The following is a 24,925-nucleotide window of genomic DNA, read 5'->3' as shown; positions in this document are numbered from 1 at the left end:
CATTTATGATAAAATTCTCAGCAAAGTGGGAATAGAGATAACAGAACTCAACATAATAAAGGCCATATATTACAAACTTATAGCTAACATCATACTTAATGAGGAAATGCTAAAAGTGTTTTCTTTAAGGTCAGGAACAAACAAGGATATGCACTTCCACCTCATTTATTCAACATAGAATTGGAAGCCCTAGCCACAACAATCAGACAAGAAGAAATAAAAGGCATCCAAACTGGAATGGAAGAAGTAAAACTGTCACTATTTGCAAATGACATGATACTATATAGAGAGAACCCTAAAGATTCCACCAAAATTACCCATTAGAACTGATAAAGGAATTTAGCAAAATAGCAGGATACAAAATGAATATTCAGAAATTGTTTGCATTTTTATAGATTAATAATGAACTATCAGAAAGAGAAAATTTTTTAAAGATTTTATTTATTTATTTTTAGAGAGGGAAGGGAGGGAGATAGAGAGAGAGAAACATCAATGTGCAGTTGCTGGGGGTCATGGCCTGCAACCCAGGCATGTACCCTGACTGGGAATCGAACCTGAGATGCTTTGGTTCACAGCCCGCGCTCAATCCACTGAGCTATGCCAGCCGGGGCCCAGAAAGAGAAATTTTAAAAACATTCCCATTTACAATTACTTGAAAAAAAATACCTAAGTATACATTTAAGCAAGGAGGTAAGGGACCTATACTAGGAAAATGATAAGATCCTAGAGAAATAAATTGAAGAGTAAATGGAAGGATATACCGTGATCATGGATAGAAAGAATTAACATTGTTAAAATGTCCATTATACCCAAAACAGTTGACAGATTCAATGCCATTTCTATCAAAATACTAATGGCATTTTTCACAGAACTAGAACAAATAAATCTAAAATTTATGTGGAAACAAACAAACAAACAACAAACCCAAATAGCCAAAACAACCTTGAGAAAAAAGAACAACATTGTAGGTATCATGTTATCTGATATCAAACTATGCTACAAGACTATAGAAATCAAAACAATATGGTATTGGCATAAAAACACATAGACACATAGACACATAGACACATAGACACATAGACACATAGATCAATGAAACAAAATAGCCTGAAAATAACCCATGACTATATAGTCAATTAATTGATGACAAAGGTGGCAAAAATATATTGATACAATGGTGTAAAGATAGTTTATTATAAATGGTGTTAAGAAAATTAAACAGATGTGTGCAAAAAAAATTGCAACTACACCATATGGAAGAATAAATTCAAATGGATTAAAGACTTAAACATAAGACCCAAAACTGTAAAGGTCCTACAAGTAATCATAGACTATAAACTCTGACATTGCTCTTAGTAATATTTTTATGGACATGTCTCCCCAGCCAAGAAAAACAACAACAAAAAATTAACAAATGCCACTACATCAAACTTAAAAGTTTTATGCTCAGTAAAGAAAACATCAAAAAACAAAAATATAACCTATTGAATGGAAGAAGATATTTGCCAATGATGTATCCGACAAGGGCTTAACACCAAAAATTTATAAAGAACTCATAAACTTACCTGGCTGGCGTAGTTCAGTGGATTGAACGCGAGCTGTGAACCAAACTATCCCAGGTTCGATTCCCAGTCAGGGCACATGCCTGGGTTGCAGGCCACGGACCCCAGCAACCATACATCGATCTCTCCCTCTCTCTCCCTCTCTCTCCCTCTCTCTCCCTCTCTCTCCCTCTCCCTCTCCCTCTCTCTCTCTCTCTCCCTCCCTCCCTCCCTCCCTCCTTCCCTCTTTAAAAATAAATAAATTCTTAAAAAAAAAGAATTCATAAACTTAACACCAAAAAAAAAAATCTAAGAATCCAATTAAAAAGTGGGGAGAGAGGCTTGGCCTGTGTGGCTCAGTTGCATGGAATGTCATCCCATAAAAGGAAGGTCACAGGTTCGATTCCCAGTCAGGACACATAGCCAAGTTGTGGGTTCAATTCTTGGTTGGAGCACATATGAGAAGGCAACCAATTGATGTTTCTTACTCATTGATATCTCTATCTATCTATCTATCTATCTATCTATCTATCTATCTATCTATCTATCTATCTTTCCATTTCTCCCTCTCTAAAGCAGTGAAAAAAATGTTCTCGGGTAAGGATTTTTTAAAAACGGGCAGAGAACCTGAATAAACATTTCTCTCATATGGACATAGAGATGGCCAATAGACATATAAAAAAAAGATATTCAGCATCTCTAATCATCAAGGAAATGCTAATTAAAACCACAATGAGATATAGCCTCACACCTGTCAGATTGCCTATCACCAATAAATCAATAAAAAATAAGTGTTGCTGAGGATGTGGAGAAAAGGGAGCCCTTCTGCACTGTTGATGGGAATGCAACTTAGGCAGCCACTGTGGAAAGCAGTATGGAGGTTCCCAAAAATCTAAAAATAGAACTAATGTAGGAACCAGCAATTCCACATCTGGGATTACCTAAAGAAATCCAAAACACTAATTCAAAGAGATATATGCATCCCTGCATTTATTGCAACATTATTTATAATAGCTAAGATATAGATTCCACCCATGCCCATCATTAAATGATTAAAGAAGATATGGTACATATATACAATGGACTATGACTCAGCCATAAAACAATGAAATCTGTCCATTTGTGACAACTTGGTAGTCCTACAGGATATTATGCTAAGTAAAATAAGTCAGACAGAGAAAGACAAATACCATATGATTTCACTTATATGTGGAACCTAAACAAAATAAATGAACAAAAAGAGAAACAAACTTATAAATATAGAGAATAAATTGATATTACCTATGTAGGAGGGATTTTGGAGGACTGCGTAAAAAAGGTAAAGGGATTAAGAAGTAGTTACAAAGTAGCCACAAGGATATAAAGTACAGCATAGGGAATATAGTCAATAATATTATAATAGCTCTGTATGGTGTCAGGGGTACTAGACTTAGGGTGATCACTTTGTAATATAAATGTCTAATCACTATGCTCTACACCTGAAACTCTAATACTATTGAATGTAAACTGTAATTGAAAAGATTTTTTAATCTAAAGAAAAATGAAAACTAGAAATACATAAATAAAAACCAAAAAAAGAAACTATAAAAATAACAATTTAACCAGAGGATAGGAAAAAATAGAGATCAGAGAAACAAACAATAATTTGTGGGGAAAATATAATCTCTATGGAAATGTTTACACTAGATATATAATAGAAAAGGATTACAAAACAGTATTACAGTAAAATTCCATTTATAAAAGATAACAAAAAAGCTGGAATGAGATACACAAAAATGTTAACAGTGGTCACCTGTAGTTGGTGGAGTAATTGATAACTTGCATTTTTAATCCGTCAGTATATCTCCCCAGAGCATCTGTGAAAGCGCTCTGGCATCAATCACCGAGGTGTAACCAACCTGGCTGGAACTCCAGAGGCCCACTCACCCCTCCCACTCCATTCATGTTCACCCCCAGGGTGTGCTTCTTGGGGGAAGGAGAGTCGAGTTGTGTCAAGAGCGCCCTCCTGCCACAGACATCACATTCCAAAAGGTGGTCCCTCCTTCTTACTTTATTTTTTTTCAGCCAGAGATGTTACTACCGTCTACAGGTTACTACAGGTTTATTTTATTAACCTAAAATAAAACTGACTAGCGGTCCTGACCATGTGTAGCACTGGCAGAAACACATACTTTATTATTTTCCTCTTTATAGAGCCAGAGTCATAAGCAGAAATTGGGGTCCACCTCCAGGGCTAGAATACCTGTGTCTTTGTGAAAGCAAAACTGAAAATCCCTAACATTCAGGGAATTTATCTTTACTCCTGTTACTTATTTGGCGAAATGGACTGGGCAGCTCCTATGTACTGAGCCCTATGCCAGGCACTAAGAATTTAAAGTGAATAGACCTGGTTGTTTATGAGGTGATATCGGTAATGGAGAAAAAATTTAAACAATGCAATGTGTCATGGCAACATAAATACAAAATACTGTAGGAACACTAGGTACTTAGGATTGAAAGAAATTACAGAAATAATATCACCATGAACAAAAAATTAGGCTTGAGATTTCTATTTATCAGTGACGAGACAGATTATTTAAATATTAGAACAACTCAGCATGACATTACTCAGTATGGGCAGGCTCTCTTCCTCCGTTTTGTTGTTGTTCTAGTGTAGGTGGTAGCAGTGAAAGTGGTGGTGCTGATGAAATTTGTTTCAGTCCCTGAAATAAATCAGAACTTTTTCATTTGTATTAAGAATTTGCACAGGTAAAGCTTTGTCAGATCCTACTTTAATTATAGTTTTAGAGATAGTTTTCCCCTAGCATACGTTAAAATAAAAATGTATAGTGTGTCTTAAAGTAGATTACTCACAAGGAAACCTGGAAGTCTTTTTCATCAGAGGTTTTTTTCTCACTCTATCTTAAAGGTGGATTAAGCACAAAAGGCATCCCTGTTTGCAGTGGTGGACACTAAGGGCCTTTCCTTTCTTTCCAGACCTGATTGCTACCATGTCAGAAATCAAAGAAATATAACTATAGTACATAGGGTGGCTCAGCTGTGAACAATATCAATATAATTACAACAATGTCTGAATATTGATATAACCAAAAAATGTTATAAAGTTCCATTGAGAGGATGGAGAAAAGGGAAAACTAAGGGTAAAAATCTTGATTTTATACAGAATGAAATCAATCATTAATCTCTAAAATTCATATATTGAAATTTTTTAATTAGATAGTATTTAGGAATAAATGAAGAAATAGTTAAAAGAGTTTAAAAGCAGTACCTCTGGGTAGTTTTATTATAAGCTTTACAATACTATTGACTTTTAAAATTTGTATAAATATTAAGTATTACTTTAATAAAAATAGAAATGTTTTAGGTAAAAGAAACAAAGATGTAAAGAGGAAAAACTGCCCAGTCTCGGCTGGTCAAACCATTTTGTGGACTGGAACTTGGGAAAACTTTTTCAATAATCGTTTCCTAACAGAAGTTTTCTGGATGTCACAGCGATCAGTAATAACTGCTCCAGGAATCATCTAGCTCTTGTCTCTATCTCGTTTCCATACTTTAAGGCCCCTGGCTACAGGACTGTGGGCCAGTCCATAGGAACCAGACTTGAGATGCAAATCATGCATGGTGACAGGGAGTTTCAATTTTGTCCATTACATATTACAGTTTGTAGATGTCTGAGAACTACTGAAGACCCTGATAATTCCTGAGGCTTTCAAGATATTTGCTATATTTCAGCAAGACATCACAAAAAGTCATTTTTTAAAGAATCATTACCTGATACATAGTTTTAGAGAAACAAAATATATGTCAAAGAAACTGAAAGATATGTTTGATGTAGCAGTATGATTTGCTTTCATTACCTTATTTGTGAAGCTTCAAGTTTGATCTCTTGTATTCTTCTGAAGCACTTAACCTCCTGCAACTCTATCTTGAATTAGTTATGTTCCCTTCTACAACTACGTAGACCAAACCAGGATTTCCAATTAGCCATTCTCTTTACAGGCTTCCAAACTTTACTGTACATTAGAATCACCTGGGGAGTTTTAAAGGCTCCCAATGCCCAGATTTCACATCATACCAATTAAACAAAAATGTTGGGGTGTGGGAGCCAGGCATAAGTACATTTTAAAGATCCCCAGGTGATTCCAATGCACAGCAAGGTCTGGAAACCATGATACTACCATAATTACTTCATGGGAGTCAATTCTGCAAATATTACATACACCCAAGGTGCTATTCTCACTTTCACTTTGAGTGCCTGATTTTAGGGAAACTTTCCTTTACATATTATACCTAGCTGATAGAAGACTTCCAGGACTGCTTTTGGAATATGCTGCAGATTCATGTTCTATAGAAGGGATCTTCATAACCTCATGTTAGATGGCCCTGGAACTGTTTTCTAAGGAAAATCTGGACTGGGGAAAGTATTCAGTTAGCCCACTGTGGGAGTCCTTTATTGAGGCCCAACTAGTACCCAGTGTAATGATGATTCAGTGTGAAGTTTCAGAACACTGGGCATAAAGGAATCTTACAAGCTTCCAGAGAGAGAGAGAGAAAAAAAAAAGGTTCCATATTAGAAGGTCAGTTATCAAAATATCCTTCCTTTCTTAAGAGCAATACTGATAGCCAGAAGATATAAAGCAATACACTCAAAGTTCTGAAGGAAAATAACTTCTTCTAACTTGGAATTCTATACCCTGACAAACTATTAATCATGTGCCAAGTAGAATGAAGACATGCTGAGATGCAGTTTCAAAAATTTACTTCTATATACAGTGTTTAGAAAGCCACCAGAAGATATACTCTACCAAAACAAGAAAGTAAATTGAGAAAGAGGGTGACACATAACATAGGAAACAGGAAATCCAAAACTGGAAAGAGGCAAAGGGAACACCCACCATAATGGTGAATGAAGAGTTTTATTGACAGCTGGCCCCAACACAGTACAACAAGTCCAGACTAGAACAGGTGAAAACATTTAGGAGAGGCTTCTTTTGGAAGATAAAATAATAGATTACTTTATGCAAATTAATGTATTGAGGGGAAATTTAGATAAATGGTGAAGAATTTATGGATTAGTAATATGTATATAAAAAAGATATCAAGCAAACAACAAAAACATTATAATCTCCAGGGAAAACAAAACACTGTACAGGAAAGAAAATTAATCACACTTTTCTACATGACTCAACTCAATTTAATAGCAGGAAAAAATCAGAATAATTAAACTCTTAATATTAACCTAATTAAAATTACAATATGACTATATTAGGATGGATTGGCCTCATAAAAGAAGCTATAGGCAGGAGTCTATGGGACCTCAGCAGGTCTGCTGAGAAGGGGACATTTTGGACCTCACTCATTCATAAGGTTGCCACAGTCAGAGCTGAGTCAATGGCATGTAACACATATATTAGTTTGAAGGTACAGGGGAAGTTGGATAGAGCTGGAAAGGGAGGTGGAAGGAAAAATAAATCAACACCTCCAAGAGCCAGAAGTTAATAGGCAAATACCTGAAAATGAAAAAAGCAGAAATAGGTATTTAGAAATATAAAGGGCAGTACCAAAATCAGCTGAGAGGCTGAAAGTACCTGTCATGGGTGTGGTGGGTGGATGTGTTGAAGATTTCTGTCTTGACAAATTTTATAGTATCAGTGAACTCTTTAAATCATATGTATGTATAATTTTAATAAAAATTTAAAATAAAAAAATTGGTGGAATGCAGTGATGTGCAATTTCTTGCTATTAGGTTGGCACTGGCAAACTAGCAACTTTTAATGAAGGTCCAGCCACATATGGGTTGCTCTCATTTATATCTTTTATGAGGGTTCATCTTGGAATAGCTTTTGTATTTTGTAAAATTCCAGCACAGACCCTAAACAATTTAGCTAATCAAAATAAAAATCCCATTGCCATATATTGACTAATCTATCTTATTAGGCCACATATAATATAAATATACAACAATATAAAATATCTTAATATGACATTATCAGCTCTTAGTAGATTTACTAAACATTTCCTAATATATTTTTCTATTAAAAATTTTGTTAAGAAATAAGCCATTGTCACCTCTTAGGGAATACTCTGGTAACCAAATTGACGAGCTACCAACAGAAAAGGGAAAGTAGAGGGGAGAGGAAACAAGATAAAAAGGAAGGCTGGACTACAAGTCAGCCTGTGCAAATGGGCCATAAAAGTGATCAGTACCACACAAAATACCACTCTTTGTTCTCCTTGTAATTTACAGCTAATTACTCCCATTCTTGCTGTACATTTATAAGTCCTTTTTCTATATTCAGTCTTGGCATTTTTCCATTGTTCATCTCTATTGTAGCATGAAAACCAGTCACCTTTCAGTTAAAAATTTCCCTCATTCAGCCTCACTCATCCTTCAGTAAATTAAAATGCTTTCCTCCCTACATTAAGCTTTCTACTTATTATAACTCTATATATCCAGTTTTAAGATAAAAAGAATACAATCACTTACATTTAATTACCTGCATTGTGTACATGTTCTTCATGTTATCCTTCTGGTTCTTCTTGTCAATTATCATCAGCGGAAGTATCAATGAACTGTTCTATCTCCTATACTACAAAGTTATTTACTGAAAGCAAACTGTTAACTAAAATTTATCTGATAAGAAAATTTCACAAAGGAAGTTATACAGATACTCATTTACACACATATGCAAGTGTGCAAACATAAACACAAAATAAAGCATTCAAAATATTCTCCCAAACTAAGCAAGAAAAAAGTGAACAAAAGCTTCAGCCAAACCACCTAACTTCTCCTTCTGTGCAGTCACCAAGAAGGGGTCCAAGACCCTGGATTTCATCATTAATGTAGATTTACATGGCTTAAGTCCATCAGACCAAAAGTTAAATTAAAAGTAGGAACTCAATAAACAAAAGGTGCTAAAGTCCATATTTTCTTACTACATTGTATGGTACCCTTAAAAGTATGTTGTATGATACTATGCTATATGGTACCCTTAAAATCCCCTAAAAAGTATATGCAAATTATGTACATATGAATACATGCACTCTCCATGGAAGATGTATCATATCCTCTAAGATTTTATTCGATTCCCCTTCTATCACTATAAATGGACTGGGAATTACCAGCATAATATAAAAATAATTATACTGAGACTTCCAGCAAGATGGAGGCATAGGTGGATGCACAGTACCTCCACACACAACCAAGATTAGAACAACAACAATTTAGAGGTAGAATAACACCCAGAACTGATAGAGAATTTATCTGAATGGAAGTCGGACAGCCAAGAAGTTGAAGTAGACCCGTTCACTCAGACCGGTAGGAGGGGCGGAGACAAGCAACCAGGCGCTGGGTTGGCGCGGAGAACTGGGAGAGTTGGGCGCAAAAGGCATCTGGGAGCACATAAGGCATCTGGGGCACGCAAGATCGCAGTGGGCAGACCCTGACTGTGCAAGCGGCAGCTGGCAGACCCAGTGAGGCAGCGATTGTGGACCAGGGCAGAGCGCACAACCCAAGATCCCAGAGAAGGGACTGAGGTCCCAGGAGAATGGAGCTACCGCCATTGTTCCCCCCGCCCCCACATACAACATCACAATCTAGCAACTTGGGTGCCCAGCCCCAGTGAACACCTAAAGCTCCGCCCCTTACCGTAACTGGCATGACCATACCAAAAAAAAAAAAAAGGAGAGAGAGAAAGAGACTTGTCTCAAACACAAGAACAGCTTAATGCCTCAGGACTCATCCTTTTGAGTGACTAAGAGAGAGCCAATCTATCAGATGCACAGTTCAAAACACTGGTGATCAGGAAGCTCACAGAATTGGTTGATTTTGGGTGCAAATTACATGAAAAAATGCAGGCTACCATAAAAAAAGATGAAAAAAGACGTACAAAGAACCAATAGTGATGGGAAGGAAACTGGGACTCAAAACAATAGAGTGGACCAGAAGGAAGAAAAAAACAACCAAACAGGAAAGAATGAAGAAATAAGAATTCAGAAAAACGAGGAGAAGCTTAGGAACCTCCAGGACATCTTTAAACGTTCCAACATCCGAATTATAGGGGTACCAGAAGGGGAAGAGGAAAAGCAACAGATTGAACACGTATTTGAACAAATAATAAAGGAGAACTTCCCCATTCTGGCAAAGGAAATAGACTTCCAGGAAATCCAGGAAGCTCAGAGAGTCCCAAAGAAGTTGGACCCAAGAAGAAACACACCAAGGCACATCATAATTACATTAGACAAGGTAAAAATGAAGGAGAGAATCCTAGAAGCAGCAAGAGGTAAGGGGACAGTAACCTACAAAGGAGTTCCCATCAGACCGTCAGCTGATTTCTCAAAAGAGACCTTACAGGCAAGAAGGGGCTGGAAAGAAGTATTCCAAGTCATGAAAGACAAGGACCTATATCCCAGATTACTCTATCCAGCAAAGCTTTCATTTAGAATGGAAGGGTAGATAAAGTGCTTCTCAGATAAGGTCAAGTTAAAGGAGTTCATCATCACCAAGCCTTTATTTTATGAAATGTTAACGGGACTTATCTAAAAAAAGAAGATAAAGAAAAAAATGTATAGTAAAAGGACAGCAAACTCACAATTATTAACAACCACACCTAAAGCAAAACCAAAAGAAACTAAACAAACAACTAGAACAGGAACAGAACCACAGAAATGGAGACCACATGGAGGGTTAGCAACAGGGAAGTGGAAGGAGGAGAGAGGGGGAAAAGGTACAGAGAATAAGTAGCATAGATTGTAGGTTGAAAATAGACAGGGGGAGAGTAAGAATAGTATGAGAAATGTAGAAGCTAAAGAACTTATGACACATGGACATGAACTAAAGGGGGGGAATGCGGGTGGGAGAGGGTGTTAAGGGTGGAGGGGAGTGAAGCGGGGAAATGGGACAACTGTAATAGCATAATCAATAAAATATATTTTTTTAAAAAGAAAAAAATAATAATTATACTGAGCATTGAAACTAATTTAAATGTAGCATTAAGTTAAAATAATCATCATAGAGATGATACTAAATTGACTACAAAAACAAAACTATTTTTTAAGATATTTCAATAATGAAAAAGTTGTTATACTATAGTTATTTGATAGACTGTACATGTTTTATGTACTTTTCTGCAATTACGGTGTATTTACAAAATAAAAAGCTTTTAGAAAAGCTATACATCCAGACAGAAAGATAAATCTGCATTTATAACCCCTGAATAAATTTTAAAAGACTAAAAATTGAACAAGAAAGGATTAGAGGAATAAAAGTTTGATAAAGGATAAGTTTAAAATGTGGTTTTATTCTTGATTTTGGTATGCCAAGAAATACATGTTTAAGTATATATTTAACAAATTTAAAAATAACCATCTATCTTTGAAATCATCACAAAAGATGAAAATAAACCAAAATATAGTGTATGTGCAATAGAAGAAAGAGGAGAAGGAAGGAAAAAGAGAACAAAGGAAATAACAAGTGTGTCAAAGAGAGAGAATGAGAGAGAGAGAGAGAGAGAGAGAGAGAGAAGAGGGGAAAGCAGGGCAGGGCAGGACAGGACACGACATTAAAAGAACTCTCTTCTTGGGACAAAAGGGGATTTAAAATTACTAACTCTTGGGGACGCGTGTGTTACCCCGAAGTTCGCACTCACCAGTGTGTGGTGGGAAGGACCTCTACTGGCTTTCTAGACAGGGCTATGTTTTCCCTGTCTGAGATCTCCGGGAGTCCACATCTCCCTCCCAGAACGTGGAAGTAAGAAGAGCAAAGCTTGCAAAGGCTGCAGAGAGAAGACAGAAGGAGGCTGTACCTCAGGACATTTTGAATGTTCAGTCTCTGGGAGAAAAGAGAAAGAAAAAGGAAAAAATAGGAAAACAAATTGCTTCACCTGGGCTCCCATCAGAGAGCAGACTTAGATGGCCAGTTTCCTAAAAGATAATATGAATGAGAGTTTACTGCCAATAACTAATATCTGCAATCAAGTGAACATCCTCCATTTAATGTCTTTTCTTGGAATAAATGAAGATTCAGACTTTGTAATTTTAGTGCCCTTAAATGTAGTGCTTTTTCACAAAATATAACCAGAGGCATTGAAATTAAGAACAAACTGACAGTAACCAGAGGGGAGGTGGGAGGGGATTATGGAAAGAAAAGCAGGGGAACATGTTTTCAGGAACATGTATAAAGGACACATGGACAAAACCAAAGTGGGGTACAGTAGGATCAAGGGTGGGAAGTGGGAACGGCTGGGGTGAGGGAAAGTGATGGGGGGGCTGGGAAGTGAAGACAACTGTACTTGAACAACAATTAAAAAATGTGAAGAAAAAAATAAAGGACTACAGCAGAAAGAAAAGTAGTGCTTTTTCAATATCGAAATATTGAAAATGCTTCTGATTTTCAGACTTAGGAAATGCCAAATCTTTCAGTGAATACTTATTTTCCTACATTTGCTCTTTTGCAGGTAATGGCTAATTTGCCATTTTTAATAGTTAAAACTAAATACTGAATATATGTACATCACATGTAAAAATTCTGCATACATCTCAAACACTAAAATTTGCCATTTCATTTTTCCTTCATAAAATGGTCTAGTGATTTATAGTTGTGCTGCTTAGCCTTACATTTCCTTTTGTTTTGTTATATAAACAGACTTTTCCTTAAACGTATGGACTTAGTGCCTTTAAACTGATCATCAGGGAAAATCTTAAAACATCATTTGAAGGGCTTATATGAAGGAACACTAATTTTTTGTCATTCATTAAGTAATGAATATTTGTAGAAAATACTGAATTTTTCCTAATTTATTATTTGTGCAGCTTATAAACTTAACATCGTTTTACATTACAATAATTTTTTGCTTGCTGAATTTAAAATTATACATTAGTGATACCATCAGAGGGCAGTGATGTTACTAGTGTTCAATATCAGATTCAGCTCTATGAAGCTCTTTGTAATAAGTGAATGAGTTAAACTAAGAACCTTAGAGTGGTAATGTATTTGTCCAAATGTCATAGATGTTTTTATTCTTTTGTATCTTATTAAAAATGGTCATAAGATTTACACAGATATGAAAGTTCCAAGGAAAGTATGAATGTAAGAAAGAGAAACAGATAGGTACTGTCCTTAAAAAGGACTACTTGAAACATAACAATATTATGAGGTAATTCTATATGATGCATAGTCACAAACTTTGTAGATTTTTATTAGCAACACGAGTTTTATAGACTTTTTCTTTTTAATATATAATAATCTAAAATAGAAAAATTGCTGTATCTTTTAATTTGCTATTATGATTGCTAACTCTTTTGGATGGCAAGGCCATCTGAGCCCTAAATTAGAATCTGCAGATACGAAGTGTCAATAGAGACTAAGTTAAATAGATCAGCTCACTGATTTACAGAAAAGAACTGAGCCACTGTCTCATTCGTCCCTACCATAAGATGTGTGTTATATTGCAATATACTATATATGTTCATTTTCAACAGTTGAACTATAATATATGTCTCTTGACTCTTAATTGGAAAAATCACCTTCGCTATTATGGCATAAAATATTTCATGATACCCATGAAAGACATGTAGTTAAGCTCAATTTTCATCACCCCTTAGAGGATTAGTAGTATTTTTGTTCATAAAGGATAGTGAAACTATTGAATTACATTTTAGAAATAAAATGTTCACTTTATGAACATGATTAATTTTTCCAAGGTAGAAAGGAAGAAGGGTCATTAACATCTTAATGGATATAGAGCCAGCAATATCATCCTTGGACTGAGCAAATCCTTCCTTGTGCTTTGATATAAGAGAACAGTTTTATCTGTACTACATGCTAAACAATTACAACTTGGGTTAGTGTAAACAAAAGGTTTACATTTAGGGGGTACTGCCCTATTTCTAATAGAAGTTTATATCTAAAACCCACCCTTATATACTGTTAAATTGTGAATGATAGGCTGGTATATGGCTTTCTGGGAACAGGAGGAGGTCCTGCTCCAGCCAACCATTACCTGCCTCCATGGGTGTGATCAGCTTCCCCCAAACCACCTGGGCTACATGGGGTAAGGGACAATATTCAAATGTTAGGAGTAGTGTTGGGAAGAGGAAGGGAAAGGGGGAAAGTAAATGTCTGGTAGGAAACCAGTAAATTACTACCAAAAATTTTTTTTATGTATACATACAGATATATCTAGGAATCTCCCTCATAAAGTTATGAATCACTTCCTGATGAAAACCCTAATTTGGAGCTAATTTACCATAATTTATAATTTAAATAGAAAAACATAATGCTTGATATGGCACCCAAACCCCCCAACTACATTACTAAAATGTAAATGAAACAGTGAAATGCATATAATATAATTATTTCATTCTATGTGAAATGCCTAAATCACTGCTTTTAAATTCTAGTCATCAAACTATTAATATTAATATGGCTGGTCACAAAAAGTTGTATATTATTACATGGTGTCTTTATTGACACACTGCACTTTTTTAAGCATCTTTATGTGACACTGTTTTCACACTAATTGTGTTTGGAATGTAATTAATAGTTTCTCCACACATAGTTCTGTTATAAATTCTGTATTGCCATATAGGGAAATAAATATACTTTTTTTTCTATATAAAGAAGTAAATAAACAAATAACTTTTTACTAATCATACCCAAAACATATTGAATGGGCTCAAAACTGTACTGAAAGGGAATTCTTACACCTATACTTTTAGTAATTTAAAAGAAAGAAAAATAACCAACTCAAAGAGTTAGGAAAAAAACAAAGAGGCATCTTCAAGAAAAGCACAAGGAAAAAAAAGGCCAAAGTAGAAGCTAGTAAATCAGAAAATAGGATATTTGTAAAATTGACAAGATATACTTAAATATGCCCTAGTTACTTGTGTTGTAAGAGGAAAATAAACAAAGAAAAACCTAAATTGGGGGAAAAAATGTAAGTAGAAAATATGATCATGGGAAACAAGAATATGATTTTTTAAATATGTGTAATAAACATATGCCTATGTGGTCAATTAATCTATGACACAGGAGGCAAGAATAATAATATGGTAAAGACAGTATCTTCAATAAATGATGTTGTAAAAACTAGACAGACACATGTAAAAGAATGAAATTGGATCTTAAACAAAAATAAATAAAAATAGATTAAAGATTTAAATGTAAGACCCAAAACCATAAAACTCCTAGAAGAAAACACAGAAAGAAAACCCTTAGTACTAATTTTTGGGGTGTCTCCTCAAGCAAGAGAAACAAAAGCAAAAATAAACATCAAACTGAAAAGTTTTTGCACAGCAAAGGAAACCATCAACAAAACATAAAGACAACCTACTAAATGGGAGAAGATATTCACCAATGATACATCCTATAAGGGGTTAATATTCAAAATATATAAGGAACTTATACAACTTAACATCCCCCAGAAGTTGATTAAAAATGGGCAGATAACCTGAATAGACATGTCTCCTAAGTGAACATACAAATGGCCAGTAGACATATATAAAAAGATGTTCAGCATCACTAATCATTAGGGAAATGCAAATTAAAACCAACATGAGATATCATCTCACACCTGTCAAAATGGCTGTCATCAATAAATCAATAATCAACAAGTGTTGGTGAGGATGTGGAGAAAAGGGAACCCTGGTGTACAATTAATGAGATTGCAGATTGGTGCAGCCACTATGAAAAACAATACAGAGCTTCCTCAAAAAATTAAAAATAGAACTACCATATGACCAGTGACTCTACTTCTGGGTATTTATCCAAAGATATCTAAAACAGTAATTTGAAAAAATAGATACACCCCTATGTTCATTGCATTGTTATTTACAATAACTATAATATGGAAGTAATCCAAGTGCCTATCAATAAACAGCTGAATAATGAAGAGGTGGTACACATGAAATGGAGTATTAATCTTACATTTGCAACCATATGGATGGACCTAGAGGGTATTGTGCTAAGGAAAATAAATCAGAGAGAGAAAGACAAAGACCATATGATTTCATTTACATGTGGAATCTAAACAAAACAAGCAAACAGCAGAAACAAACAAACAAAACAGAAACAGACCCATGGATACAGAGAAAACTGAGCCTGCCTGGGTGAAAAAGGTGAAGGGATTAAGAAGTACAAATTGGTAGTTACAAAATAGTTATGAGAGTGTAAAGTACAGCACAGGGAATATAGTTATAATATTGTAATAACTATGTTTGGGGCCAGGTGAGTAATAGAATTACCAGGAGGATCACTTTGTAAATTATATAATTGTCTAACCACTATGCAGTACTCCTGAAACTAGTATAAAGTAATATTGAATGTCAACTGCAATTGAAAATTAAAAAAAAAATTTAAAGAGGATATTCTGAGAGAAAGTGAAGACGTTCACATCAGTCCCTGGTTCCAACTCATTCCTGAGGCTCTTGCTCTTGGGCTGCATGAAGCATTTTTTAAATCCTCATAATAAATTCCCTTTTTTGTTTATACTAGCTCAAGTTCTGTTTGTGTTACTTGCATTAAAAATGTTTAAATTTATGCAACTAGAAAGTCCAAGTACATCAGGTAAAAACTATTACTTTAATTACTTTAAAATAATTGAAACAATATCAAACATTTAAAAAGTTGCTAGTACAACAAATTATTTTCCTAAATTATTTGATAATAGTTGTTATGATAATCTTCACCTTTGAATACTTGAGTGCATATGTCTTATAAACTAGGACATTCTCCTACATAAACAATGTAACTGTAACCGCCACCCCCTCCACAGACACAGACCTTGATTTACCCTTGTAGTGGCTTTAGGATAGAATTTTTCAGCAACAGAATAAGGATAAGAACTATTAAATATTTTTAAATTGTATAAAAATATTTGGATACAAGACAAATTCGATTTTTCTGAGGTTTTAATGATACACAATTTACACTAGGGAATAGAGTCTGTAAGTATAAATAATAAAATCTTTATCATAGAGATGGCTGCCAGAAAAATTATACTATTGTATTTTTGAAACCTTCTGCTCTGATATTTTTTCCATTGAAATATTCTTTTCCAACATAAATTTTGATAATTCAAATTTTCTTAGAAACACATCAATCATATTTAAATAGGAGTCATTATGTATAAATATTGATGTCTTTCCTGCATATCAGTAGTAACCAGTTAGAAGATATTTCTAATCTGACTTTTGAGCTGCAAACCCATATTTCCAACCCCCTACTTATATAGCTATTTGTACTTGTCTGTAATACATCCAGCACTAAACTGATTTATAACCTCCTGAACATGTTTACCCTTCTTTTGGATTCCTCCCCACCCAACTTTCAGTCTTCCCCAGCCCAGAAAAACCTAAGAGCCATTTTTAATTCTTCCCCTTCCTTGGTTTCCCCCAACCATCCATAAGGAAGTCCTGTCTACTCTGTTCCCAAAATAAATCCCAAATCTGCCCACTTCTCACCCTTTCAGAGCTCCACTAGCCAGGTCCCTCCATTTTGATGGACACAGAGGTAGTCACTCCATTGGCTCTTTACCTTCACATGTTCAGCCTCTCAAATCCATCTTCTATACCAGCGATCTTCATAACACATAAAGTAAATCAGGTTGTTCTCATTTATTAAATAAAAGAAGAGACAGGAAGTTTTATAATTTAAAAAAGGGAGAGCAAAAGCTATCATTCTTTTTTCTGGAATATCTGAAGGATTGAGGCTATTCTTGCCATCACACTCCCCCAACCCTTACCAGACCGGAGTGCTTCTTGCATGTCAACACCAATATACATTGATCCCAGTCTGCTGCAATGCTAGAGACATGACAGGTACCAAGGATAAACTTAGAGACATATAGTTCACATGAGGGAGACACAGGCACAGATGCAAAGACTACAGTCAAGAGACAAAAGCAAAAACAGGATTTATAGGAGAAGGGAGAGACAGCAGAAGACAACTACAGCCTGGAAACAGAGAGTCATACTTTATATTTTTCATCTAAACTGAGTAATTAAGAAATAATAAACAGTCAATTCGAGTAATCTGTCCTTGAGCGAGATGACTAAGGGATTCGAAAACAAACAACTTTAGTTGTTTCTGGGTTTTCTGAAAACCTAACACATTGATGTCTGCAGTATAGGCGACAGGCTACAAATGAATGTTCTTCCTAATGACCATCATCTAGATTAGGTCAGGTCTGCACCAGTTCTCTCATTATAACTTCTCTGATAGCATGGTAACTAAAACAGTCACTTCAATATTTTTCAAAGAGCTGATTCAAGCATGGATTTTTGAAGACCAACAGTTTTGCCCTGAGATTATATTTGCAGTAATAATGCGTAATTTAACTAGGATTTACACCATCGCTGGAACATACCCTAGTATGATATATATATCATATATATATATATATCATATATCATATATCATATCATATATCATATATATATCATATATATATATATGATATATATGGTCTTCAGTTTTATCTAAATGGTACCAACATATCTTTCAAGTCAAACACCTAGAAGTCATCCTTAACTCTCATTTTTCCTTCATATTCCATATCTGTCCATTCATCCATCTTAAGACCCTGTAGATTCTCCCTCCCAAATACATTGGCCTACTTCTCTCCATCTTCACTGCTCCATCTTGGTTCAAGCTCATCTCTTATCCATACAAACTACATTGCCACCACCTGCAAACTACTCTTTTCCTTCTCAATCCATTTTTCAACATGGAAGCCAGATTGATTTTATCAAGATATCTTCCTACTTAAAGTTTTCCAATGTATTTTCTTTAATCTTAGAATAAAATCCAAACTCTGAACATAACCTACAAGGTCCTAAATGATTTGGTCATTTCCAACTCTTGCTCCCTGGCTTTGTCCATTCTCCCTATCACTTGCTACATTCAAGCCACATTAGTCTTTCTTCTGTTCCTTGAATTCCCCGAGCTTCTTCCTGTGTCAGGGCTTTGGCAGTTGTTTTCTCTGCTTGTAACATTTTTTTTCAGATATTTACATATGTAGCTTTTTTTCATCATTCAGGTTTCAACTGCAAAGTCTTTCCTGACAAACTCCCTCCCAGCACATTTTAAAATCAGTACCTTGTTATATCTTCTATACAATATTTAAAATCTGTCATTATTTTATTTGTATACCTATTATTTTTGCCTCCCTGCACTAGGATGGAGCTCCATGGGAGCAATACCCTATCCGTGTAGTTCACAACCATCTCTCTGGTGCCTGGGACAAGCCTGGCACATAGTAACTGCTCAATAAGCACTTCTTGAAGACATAAAGGAGTGAACTCCAATCTTCAATATCTTTAATTTAGCAAAAAAGTAAAAATTTTCCTGGGGAAAATTTCAATAAAAAGGAATAAAGTTATCCAGAATACAATGTATACTTTTTAAATGGGCTTGAGACCAACAATTAGTACTTCATATGAAATTTTAGAAAGTATAGCAGTGACAAAGTTGATCCTGGCTTCTGAAAATTAATAAAGCTGAGTACCCACAAAGTTTAAGAAATCATTGACTAGAAATACACAGTTAAGCAAATTAACTTCAGCAACATTAAAAAGATTTATGGCTTTTGGAGTATCTCTCATTATTTTGAGTTAAGAAGGAATTTATTACTTTTAAATACCCAGGATCAGTGACAGAAAAGCTGAAACAGTTCATGAATCATCTCAAGTTTTATCTACTATTTCTCTAAAAATACACCATCCTAATGAGTCCTTATTCCTTTGAATATATTATATAGTAGATACCTATCTTTAGAGCTCTCTACCTTCTATGTAGTTCTTAAAGAACTTAATTACCAGGGATAAAACAGGAAAACACATAATGATAAATGGATCAATTCATCAAGACATACAATCATTTATATGTACCTTACAAAAGAGCATAAAGCAAAAACTGAAAGAACTGAATGGGAAATAGACAAAATCACAATTACATTTGGTAACATCAACATTCCTCTCTCAGTAATCAACAGAAGAAGGAGACATCAGTAAGTGGCTTTTAAAGAATATCACTTCATGATGATAGAATACACACTCTTTTCCAAGACACATGACACATTCAGCAAAATAGACAATATGCTGGACCATAAAACAAACTGAACAAATTTGAAATAGTTGAATTCATACATAGTATGTTCTTGGGTCATAATGGAATTAAACTCTAAGGCACATGTTCTTCACTGACTCCCAGAGTTCACCTGGTTGAGCTTCAATTGCCCTCAGAGGGCATTTGCTTGATAAATGATCCCTCATTGGCTGCCTTTGCTTTACCTGCACCAACATATCCTGGGATAATTTCCCAAGTAAACTACTTTTGGGGGGTTTATCTCTAGTACAACTCAGGCGAAGATAGCTGCATATACAGTTAATTCTCATTATTGGTGGAAGTTAGATTTTCTAAAGTTGCAATGAATGCTAAGTTAACGAGTACCAAACTGTTGCTCCTAGGGCAAATACAGGGTTAGGTTTCTGCAAGCCTTGAACCACATTTGCATGAACTAATCACTACATAACCTTGCTTTATGTGTGCTTCTATTGAAAGACATGAATTTAATTATTAATGAATCCATATATTGATTCAATACAATTGAACTCATGGACAACAGCACTACAACTCAGGCCAGAAAGAAGCTTATCAAGAGCATGTATTTTCTCCGTAAGGCATGACACAGCTTTCTTGCTCTTGGGTATGCTGGGCAGCACATCAGCACTACGTGTGGAAGCAATAAAATCACCAAAAACATGAAAATGTGGAAAACCCGATACTAAGTACACCATGAAAAGGACTCTTGTTCATAGTACGAGCCAGAAGAAGAAAGCAGAGCATCACCATGATGACCTCAGCTGGGAACAAGCATATAAAGAGACTTGAATTTTTCCAATCTCTGCACACATGTGTGAATAACTGCTGGAGGCCTGGAAGCAAGTATTTTGAGGTTACAAACACGTTTTAGCAAGTAGGTAAATTCTCAAAAATGTAGAATCTGAATATATTGAGTATTATCTATGTCTCTTCAAAGTCTTAATTTTGTGATTTGTGGATAGAATTTTAATTTACTTCTTTCTTATACAGAAAGGAGAGGCTGGGTGACTTTTGCTGGTCAACAAAGGTGCCATCTGCTCCAGTACCCACAGGTGCCGTCCTCTGACTTCCTTCAAAGCCTAGAATCAACTTACATAGCATTGTGCTGAACACATAGCTTATGATTCTTTGTGAGATCTCCTCAGATAATATTTACTGCAGCCATTGCTTTTATTCTTTTCTAAGCACTTGGACAGGTTGTAAATTAAGCTCTGGAACAAGAAAAACTGGAAAGACTCTGGAAAAAAAGCAGCCATTTCTTACACGATAATATCTATCAGTTTCAATCATTCTCAGAGGGAGATGCCTGAGAGAGATTTCTTTGCTAGATAAGAATAGCTAAAAAGTAATCCCTGAGAACAAAGTGGACTTAAAGTTTGTGTAACACACCCACACACACAAGTGCATAAAATAGCCTTGGGTGAATGAACAAATCCTGCAGGCACAGAAAACTGAAGCTGAGGTGATACAGTGAGTCAAATGTTTACTTCTGAAATGTCTTTTTCTCCAAATTATAACAATTAGGAATGAGAATACTCAAAAGCATATAAGATTCCAAATATTATTTTTTAATTTATCTGACATGAACATATAAGACTACACAGAAAGATGATACAAAGCCTAACGTGGTGTGAGGCAGGGATAATTTGGTAAAGGGAGCATAATAATACACAGGTTTAATTGACCTCCAACAATGTCATAGAATTAAAGCCCAAACCAGTTATACAGAAAACAGAACATAGACTAATACCTTTAATGACTAATAGGAGAACACAAATTTTCCTTCAGAAATGTAGAGTTAAATAATACTATAGTTACCTTAGTATCACTTTTCCTAGTTTGCTTTAGTGCAGGAACCTGGCAATAGTCAAATTCCTTTTCCTCAAGCCATGCTCATTGAAAAAAATTCAAAGCACAAAAACACTTTATTTACTCCTTATGACAACTTAATAAAAAGATAGCAACTTATTCACAACTTACTACTAAATGTGGAAAAACATGGCCTAGATAGAAACTTTCAACAGCACATTCACCATTCCATACACATTGACAGAATATTTTATGTCAAGCAGCATGGCAGAAGATGGGAAATGGGTATACTGTGAAGGTAGAATTCCTCCCAGCATGTGCTCTTGGGTGACTAATGAGATATATTAGTAACCATATGCATACATAGTGACACAGGTACTATTAGAAAGAGAAACCTGTGGAGATTAAAGGAATTTGGAAGAGAACATACCCAGTGGAAGGTCAGAGGGGACTTCCTGGATAAGATAGTGAACTAAGAGAACATGGAAATACAGAGATTTAGAGAAGCTGAGCATCTCAAGTTTATCTGAAGTGGAAGGTTTAATTATGAACCTTGGTGAGAGATGAACTAGGCAGGTAGGCAAGGGCCAAATCTTGAGGGCCTCATAAGTCAGGCCGAGAAGTTTAGATTTGTTCAGAAGGCAAAGGATCCCGATACAAGATTTTCTATCAAAGGAGAAAAATTATGAGTGTAGTGTCAGGTTTACAATTTCAGAAGATCACTCAGGAAGCAGGTAGAGAATGGACTGCAAATGTGGAGCTGAAGTAAGAAAAACTGTTAAGTGGCTGTTTTGCAACTTAAGTAATGATAATTCAAGTAACAGTAATCCAAACACCATGAGGACCTGAACTGTGACAGTGGTTAAGAGAAAAGAGAGAAAATGAAGAAGTATTTAGGAGACAGAATCACTAGGACTTGGAAACTGATAGAAGTGAGGTATCAGTGAGACTGAAGGCATCCAAGATGCTTCCAGGTTCCTACTCTACGCTGTTAATTGGACAAGGGTGCCAAAATAGCTCCTCATGGCTGAATACGGCAGACTTTTTGTGTGTTGTAACAACCGTATCTGATGACATTTAAATATCAGAAATAAAAATAATCCTTATGACTGACAGGAGGGTAAAAAATGTTAAATTCTACTTTGTGTTCTTAAAAAATAAATATTTAGCCCCACCACTGAACACAGCTGTCATTACAGCAGGGGACAGCTCCTCCCAGGCACCTGTGACCACCCAGGGGGTCTGGGATTCTGTACAAACAACAGCATCAACTCCCATTCTAGGCAGACCCCTCCTGACAATCAATACTGTAAAATAGGATGTAACCTAATAGGATACCCCCCTCCCAAGGCCTTCATTACATCCAGGGAACCAGTCATGTAACAGAGTAGAAATTAGACCTTTGGATGAGGTCTTGACTGGACTTCTTCATTTCTTACTCTTATCTGAAAGAATTTCACTCTGAGGATATAGTAGGAGTATATGATCTCACTAAGAACTGGATAACCAGACACACCACTTATGAGCGAGGACTCCCCAAAAACAAGAATTTATTTACTAAAAATTTTGCATTTATTCTTATATGTTTAAATTTCAGTCACCTTCAAAATACTCTCTATCTGATGCAATACATTTACTGAGATATCTTTTTCACTGTTCAAAACAGTTTTTGAACTCATTGATTTTGTTGTCTTTTATTGCTTCTGCCATTTTTTATTTTACTTCTTCCACACTGTCAAAACGTTTCACTTTGAGGATCTTCTTTTCACCTAGGGAAACAAAAAAAAAGTCGCTCAGGGCAAGATTAGGTGAATAGAGAGGTGTGACACAGGGGTCACGCCATTTTTGGTCAAAAACTGCTGAACACTCAGTGCAGTGTAGGCAGATGTGCTGGTGAATCATCCATCATGAAATGGGAAAACACATTGAGTTCTCAAATAAAATTCATTGAGGCTGAATGCAGCCTCTCACAACAACACCAGCTGGTATACTGATACAGATGGGTTCCTAGAATACTTATCTAGTGGGGAAAGGCTGTACAATAAGGGGCCTGCCCTCCAGAAGGTAATTCCTGTTTTTTAGTGGGGGGGGGGAGTCCTCCCTCCTATATCTTCAATGGCTCTTCCCTGCTCTTAACACAGAATCCAAAATCTGTACCATGAAATCAATGATCTTCATTCTCAGGTGGTTTCCTTTTACTGAGAACTTGTCTCTTCACTCACTAGGCTATGGTAACCATGTTTAAATGGCACAGCCTGAACTCCTGGTAACAGTTTAAAGACCAAGGTGGACCCAAAATGAATTATCTGCCAAGAATGTCTATCTTTGCAACACTGCAATCTAATATGTCTTTAGTAAATGACAGTTGATAAAGATGCAAATAATTTGCCCAACAGTGGGAAAAATGCCCCAAAGGTTATGTTGTTGCTCTGCAGGACAGTCATCATTTTTGTATCTAACCCTGCAATCTATTCCAGCATTCATTTTTACAGTGATTATACAAACCATTCTTTCAAACTCTTTTTACTATCCTGCTAGTTCCCTAATTAGTAAGTTAGGTGAATCTCTGGCACATGCTCCTTCTATATTTGTTAAATTATACTGTTGATAAAGATAGCTAGTTGTACATAGCTCACTTTTCTGTGTGAATTACAGTAGGCATAAGCCTGAGGAGGGTCTACATATACTGCAAAAGGTTTTGCAATCCAAACCAGTAAGGCCCTTTTAAAAACAGAAATAGTATTTCTATGAGAGATATTTCATCTTCTGGAGCCGAATGAATTTTCCAGTATCGCCAATTTCTGACTAGTGTATTTCCGTTACCTCCGGGTCACGTAACTTAGCCTGAGAGAGGGGTCAGGGTCTTTGACTAAGCTCATTCTACCAACTATCACCTTGTAATAGCTGAAAAAATATTTAGAATAAGTCCAAATTGTTATACTTGGCCTTCAAGCTTGCCCCCACCTACACCATTTGCCTGATCTGCTGATGAAGCGCAAATAATACTAGGCTATTGGCAAGGAGTAAAATTACTTGGGACTTAGACTCAGAGAACTAGGTTGAATTAGGGCTCTGACCACTTGCAAGTCTCGACTCCTTGGGAAAGTCACTTAACTGACATCTCAGGACTTCAATATACACACCAGCGATACAAAGCAAAGATCTGCGGCATCCTCGCCAACCCTCCGCCTCGGAGCCCAGCCCCTTCAAGTTAGCCCCGCGTCTGCCTCGCCCCGACCTTTGGCTTCCAGGCCGCTCCTCCCTGTTCTGTCCCTCTCCTCGCCCCCAGCTTTGCCCCGCCCCGCACTCCTGTCAACGCCCCCTTACCCAAACTGTGCGCTGGCCCCACCCTGGCCTCACGCCAACTGCGGCCTCTAGGACCCTCCTCTCGGCTCCGGGAAGGGAAGGTTGGGGCGTGGAATCCTTCCTCGCCCTCGGCCTTGCACTCTGCACACCCTCCCCTAATCACGCTACG

The 24,925-nt window shown here is 36.1% G+C and overlaps 1 long non-coding RNA gene across 1 annotated transcript; it reads right to left on the bottom strand.

The window, feature by feature from the left end:
- Positions 1-23,003: 23,003 nt before the first annotated feature.
- LOC123820761 lies at positions 23,004-24,924 on the bottom strand. Its single transcript, XR_006786015.1, has 2 exons — positions 24,778-24,924; positions 23,004-23,219 (listed from the first exon to the last, which is right to left on the bottom strand). It is a non-coding gene; the product is annotated as an uncharacterized LOC123820761 (long non-coding RNA).
- Position 24,925: the final 1 nt, after the last annotated feature.

Source organism: Phyllostomus hastatus, unplaced genomic scaffold (genome assembly GCF_019186645.2).
Source record: "Phyllostomus hastatus isolate PE091 unplaced genomic scaffold, TTU_PhHast_1.1 phas_contig_37, whole genome shotgun sequence".
Lineage (NCBI taxonomy): Eukaryota > Metazoa > Chordata > Mammalia > Chiroptera > Phyllostomidae > Phyllostomus > Phyllostomus hastatus.
This window is presented reverse-complemented; position numbering and strand designations above follow the sequence as displayed.